This window comes from Apodemus sylvaticus, chromosome 6, assembly GCF_947179515.1.
Source record: "Apodemus sylvaticus chromosome 6, mApoSyl1.1, whole genome shotgun sequence".
Taxonomy (NCBI): domain Eukaryota; kingdom Metazoa; phylum Chordata; class Mammalia; order Rodentia; family Muridae; genus Apodemus; species Apodemus sylvaticus.
The window spans coordinates 88,316,388-88,322,736 of NC_067477.1; the positions used below are offsets into that span (position 1 = coordinate 88,316,388).

The window sequence follows — 6,349 nt, forward strand, 5'->3', positions numbered from 1 at the left end:
CAGAAAAAAATTTTATTTATAAAATTATATATAAATACATATATATAATAATAAACACAGTAAGGCCTTAGTATTGAAATGGCCACAATCATAAATTAATTTTGACTGTAATTAATATGTAATTATAACCCAGGATAGCTAAAACTATTCTCAGCAACAAAAGAAAATCTGGGGGAATCAGTATCCCTGACCTCAAGCAATACTACAGAGCAATAGTGTTAAAAACTGCATGGTATTGGTACAGTGACAGACAGGAGGATCAATGGAACAGGATTGAAGATCCAGAAATGAACCCACACACCTATGGCCACTTGATCCTCGACAAAGAGGCTGAAAACATCCAATGGAAAAAAGATAGCCTTTTCAACAAATGGTGCTGGTTCAACTGGAGGTCAGCATGCAGAAGAATGAGAATTGATCCATCCTTGTCTCCTTGTACTAAGCTCAAATCCAAATGGATCAAGGACCTCCACATAAAGCCAGATACTCTGAAGCCAATAGAAAAGAAACTGGGGAAGACCCTTGAGGACATCGGTACAGGGAGAAAGTTTCTGAACAGAACACCAATAGCATATGCTCTAAGAGCAAGAATTGACAAATGGGACCTCATAAAATTACAAAGTTTCTGTAAGGCAAAGGACACCATCAAGAGGACAAATCGGCAACCAACAAATTGGGAAAAGATCTTCACCAATCCTACATCAGATAGAGGGCTAATATCCAATATATATAAAGAACTCAAGAAGTTAGACTCCAGAAAACCAAACAACCCTATTAAAAGATGGGGTACAGAGTTAAACAAAGAATTCTCACCTGAAGAACTTCGGATGGCGGAGAAGCATCTTAAAAAATGCTCAACTTCATTAGTCATTAGGGAAATGCAAATCAAAACAACCCTAAGATTTCATCTTACACCAGTCAGAATGGCTAAGATTAAAAATTCAGGAGACACACTAATAAGTGGATATTAACCTAGAAAACTGGAATACCCAAAACATAATCCACACATCAAATGAGGTACAAGAAGAAAGGAGGAGTGGCCCCTGGTTCTGGAAAGACTCAGTGAAACAGTATTCAGCAAAACCAGAACGGGGAAGGGGGAAGGGGTGGATGGGAGGACAGGGGAAGAGAAGGGGGCTTACGGGACTTTCGGGGAGTGGGGGGGGGCTAGAAAAGGGGAAATCATTTGAAATGTAAATAAATTATATCGAATAAAAAAATGTAAAAAAAAAAAGAAATACACTTTATTACTTTGAGTCATCTCTAAAAAAAAAAAAATTCAGGAGACAGCAGGTGTTGGAGAGGGTGTGGAGAAAGAGGAACACTCCTCCAATGCTGGTGGGGTTGCAAATTGGTACAACCACTCTGGAAATCAGTCTGGCGGTTCCTCCGAAAACTGGGCACCTCACTTCCAGAAGATCCTGCTATACCACTCCTGGGCATATACCCAGAAGACTCCCCACCATGTAATAAGGATACATGTTCTACTATGTTCATAGCAGCCCTATTTATAATTGCCAGATGCTGGAAAGAAACCAGGTATCCCTCAACAGAAGAGTGGATGCAAAAAATGTGGTATATCTACACAATGGAGTACTATTCAGCCATTAGAAACAATGAATTCATGAAATTCTTAGGCAAATGGATGGAGCTAGAGAATATCATACTAAGTGAGGTAACCCAGACTCAAAAGGTGAATCATGGTATGCACTCACTAATAAGTGGATATTAACCTAGAAAACTGGAATACCCAAAACATAATCCACACATCAAATGAGGTACAAGAAGAAAGGAGGAGTGGCCCCTGGTTCTGGAAAGACTCAGTGAAACAGTATTCAGCAAAACCAGAACGGGGAAGTGGGAAGGGGTTGATGGGAGGACAGGGGAAGAGAAGGGGGCTTACGGGACTTTCAGGGAGTGGGAGGGCTAGAAAAGGGGAAATCATTTGAAATGTAAATAAATTATATCGAATAAAAAAAAAAAAGACTTGCAGGCCCATGCATGTTGTCATGGGATACAAACAAAAACACAAACAAATAAAAAGCTACATGAAGCTATAAAAAAATATGTAATTATAAATACAAATTACAAATAATTATGTAACTTGACATAAATTATTAATTTTATAAATAATTGTATAAACATATATATACATATATACATGTATAATTACATAATTATACATAACATATATATATACAATGATACATATGTATTTTATATATATACATCTATATGAGAGAGAAGGCGGGTGGGGTTTGTTTGTATAGAAAGAGACTGAGAAAAAATACCTCCAAAAAAAGATAGCTGAATCATTTTGATAATAGCAAAAATGTGTGAAGCCAGGAAACAGTAATGAGACTGATCAAAATTTAGCTCTCTCATTAGAAGTATAAAATTGCCTTTAGTTGAAAAAATGAAAGACCACGAAAGTTTATATGGAGGCTTTAAATGATAACTTAATTAGAAAGCTTGTTCAGAATGCCAGTAATCCTTGTGCTTGATCCCCAGTAGTGTACATACTGGGTGTGATGGTGCATATCTGTAAGTGCGACGCTTGAGAGGTGAGGTAGAGGCAAGAGACAGCCTAATCTGTGGAGGTCGGTCTGGGCTTCAGAAGGCACGATATAAAAACTAAAGCACACACAAACAAATTGTTTGTCCAAAGAAGACCTCCCAGTGGGAGCTTTTAAGATACAGCAGGTCATGAAGAATAAACCAATAAAGTTGTAAATGTAAGGAAACTTAAACAAATAAAATCTGTTCTGACAGTCTGTTCATTTGTGTTTCCATGTAACAAGCTACTACAAATGTTGTGCCTGAAGAGTACACGTGTATTAGCTCCACATTTCGTGAGCCCTGGCCCTGGGCTCAGCTTAGCTGGATCTACTGATGCAGGTCTCAGCTGTGGCTGGAATTAGACTGGAGAAAGGCTGCCTTCCTTCAGGAGTCGGGAGGCACCAAAGAAGGCTGTGCTGCCAGGGTCATGCAAGTTGCTAGCAGAATTAATTTCCTTGATGCTCTAGAAATGAAGCCCCAGGCTTCAGAGGCAGGCTCTCTTTAGTTCCTCAAAACCATTCCATTCCATGAACCTTCACGCAAGGGAAGTTATCTAATTGGGCCAAACAAGGAGGACCTCCCTCAAGTCTATAGATGTTTCTAGAAAGATGTTCATCTTCCTTGTCATACAAGGTGACCTAATGAAGGTAGTGGCTTCCTATTGTCTTTGCCAGATACCGTTGCTTAGGAGCAAGGTGTGCCTTCTCCCACCTGCACTCAGGTGGAGAGTGCTTTCTGAGGATGTGATTCTTGAGTTATCACAGAGTATTGTAACCACGGAGGCTGGCAAAGCAGATTTGTAATCTAAGTCATGGGTAAGTCACACTTAGAGTTAAAGCATGCCGAAAGTTCTTGAAGGAAATACAGACAAGAGCACATTAGCTATAAACTGTATTGGGCATGTGCCCAAACTACAAAAGATGGACAAAATGAATTAAAATACATTAAATATAAAGACACAAAACATTTTGGAAAAAAACTGAACAAAGTGAGGCGTCTATACTATCAGATAAACACCATGACAAAAATCCAGTTGGTTACATCATTAATTTAGAATTCTGTACATTACGTTGTATAATAAAAAAAGAAACATGTCAAAGGAATTTTCAAGTAATGATTAGTAAAGTTGAAACAGATAAAACAGAGGAAGTCACTAAAGTATAAATGGCTATAAAGACGTGAACAGTATACTTGACCATTATAATTAGAGCATTACAGTAAACCACAGCGGGCTGCAGAGATGGCTCAGGGATGGACAGCACTGGTTGCTCTCTGCAGTACCTGGGTTCAATTCCCAGCACCCATATGATGGCTCACAACCACTGTAACTTCATTGTGGGTATTTGACGATCTCTTTTGGCTTCTGTGGGCACCAGCCATATATGTGACACACAGACATATGTGCAGTCAAAACACCCCACCACAAAAAGCCAAAACCCAAAGAGGATAAAGCATGAAAGAATAAACAGCTTTATTATTTTCAAGCATATATGGCCCCTCTCTACTATTTAGATGTATACATGCCAGGCAGTAACTGTCAAAACTAGGTTAACAAGCACAAAAGGGTTGATAGGAATTACAGTCTTGGGGCTGGAGAGATGGCTTAGTGGTTAAGAGCATTGGCTGCTCTTACAGAGGACTCCAGTTTAATTCACAGCAGATCTACTTTACTGCACAATAGCTAGCGTTTTTTATAAAGCCTTTGAACCAATGGAGAATCGACATGGGCTCTGGAGTAGCCAACCATCGCACTGGAACTATGGGGAGGTGCCAGGCCGCCAGCACCTGAAGGCAATTCCGTAAAGATGGAAAAGCATCCCCCTCCCCATTTCCAGCCCATTCTGAGGCTAATTTATTAGGATCCTCTATTTTGTGTCACATGGCATGCCAGCAAACATGGACACTCATTAGAGTGGTATGAGAATCTCTCTCACTACCTAGGCTCTACCGAGGGGCTGCAGCACCTACGCATGTATGACTTAATAAAATCATAGTAAAACCATAGAATAATTGTGCTGACTAGTTTTATATCAACGTGACACAAGCTAGAGTCATCTGAGAGGAAGGAACCAGAATTGAGAAAATACCTAGAGAATATGGGGCTGCAGTCAAACCCGTAGGCAATTTTCTAGATTAATGATTGATGCGTGAGGGCCTAGGCCATTGTGGGTGGAACCACCCCTGGGTTGGTGGTCTTGGGTTCTGTAAGAAAACAGGTTGACCAAGCCAGTAAACAGAAATTCACCACAGCCTCTGTAGATGGCTTGAGCAGCCCAAGCTCCCATGCCCTGTACCACCCGGCTGCTATCAGCCCTGTCACAAGGCCCTGTGCTTGAATTCAGGAAGCGTTCTATGCAACTGTATGACATTTCTGCCCTGACCTTCAACATAGCTGCTCCTACTTCTTCATGTGTATAGCAAACCCATCCTCAGCTTCTCCCATCATTCTTCTACCAGGACCAATCTCAATATGAAGTCATAAATGTCATTCTCTGTAGCTTTGCAGTCCACCTGTATAGATGCAGTGGCCTGGGGTGCACTGCACTGTGAACTTAATCTCCCCATGTCTGGGATTATACATTCCTGAGAGACAGTAGCTGAGGTCTCTCCAAAACTGACGAGTAGTGAAGCCACAGTCATCACTGAAGCCACTGGACTCTTTATAGTCCCAGAGCCCACGATGTAGGCACCAGACATCATCCTATAAAACCCTGCCTGTTTGCAATGTCAAAACCTCCAATCTGTGCCAGGCCAATTATAGGGCACAGACCTCTGCACAAATGTGAACATCAGATGTGGATCTGAGTACATTCTAACTTCCTCCTGAATTTTTTTCAACATTTCAATACCTGTGCCCTATTCTCTCCTGTGCCTCCCTGGAGCTTTCTCAGCTAACTCTAGGGAGGCAAACTGAACAGAGGCCTCCCCTATAATCTTGCCCTCGGTGTCCACAGGTAATATGATAGTTTGGCACATTTTCCAACCCTGAGAAGAACTGAGTGATTTGCATCTTTGTACATCCCCCAGGAGTATTCAAAAGTTCCCAAATTCATCCTTGGTACTACTGGCACTGTTTGAACCGCTGCACTTCAACACAGAATCAATGCCAGTTTTGTGTGACTTGAACACCTCAATGTGCCAGTGTCCCATGCTTTCCCTGTCCATTTTTCAGAGCCAATTTTTACATCACCTTCTGACAAATTTAACAAAAGACTCATCATTCTGCCTGCCTTCTCTAATATAAATACAAGTCCTGTTACCCCATCAGTGAATTGTGCGGGCAGACAGGAAGTTTTATATGTCCTTAACTGAGTAGAAACAGAGTACACAGGGTTTATCACATAGTCTTCAACTTCCTAAGTGCCCAGCCATGGGCACCTGACGGGTTGATATCAATAAGCTTGAGAAATATTTTCTAGCTTAAAGAATCACCACAGATGCCTTCTGTAGGTGACTTAGGCAGGTAAGTTTTCCAGGAAGAGGAGAGAAGTTACTTCTATTTTCAAAACACATCCTAGCTTGCGAACAAACCCCAACCTCATCAAACACTTTAAAAACTCAAGAGGACTCCAGGAAAAGTCCAAGTGTATCTTCTTTTGTTCTCCACCTGAAATGGAAGTTCAAATGATTGAACTGTGCTGGCCAGGCAGGAAGGAATGGTATCCATAATTTTTAAAGAAAAATGGATTCCTGCTTCACATTTCACATAAAATGCTATCTATAAATCATTCAATATAAAGGTCAATATTCAATCCTTTCAGATAGGAAATTCAGAAAATATTTAGATTGC

At 40.7% G+C, this 6,349-nt stretch overlaps 1 pseudogene; it reads right to left on the reverse strand.

Annotated features, from left to right (window-relative positions):
• Positions 1-4,667: 4,667 nt before the first annotated feature.
• On the reverse strand, positions 4,668-5,715 carry LOC127687954 (heterogeneous nuclear ribonucleoprotein F-like; annotated as a pseudogene).
• Between the last annotated feature and the right edge of the window lie 634 nt (positions 5,716-6,349).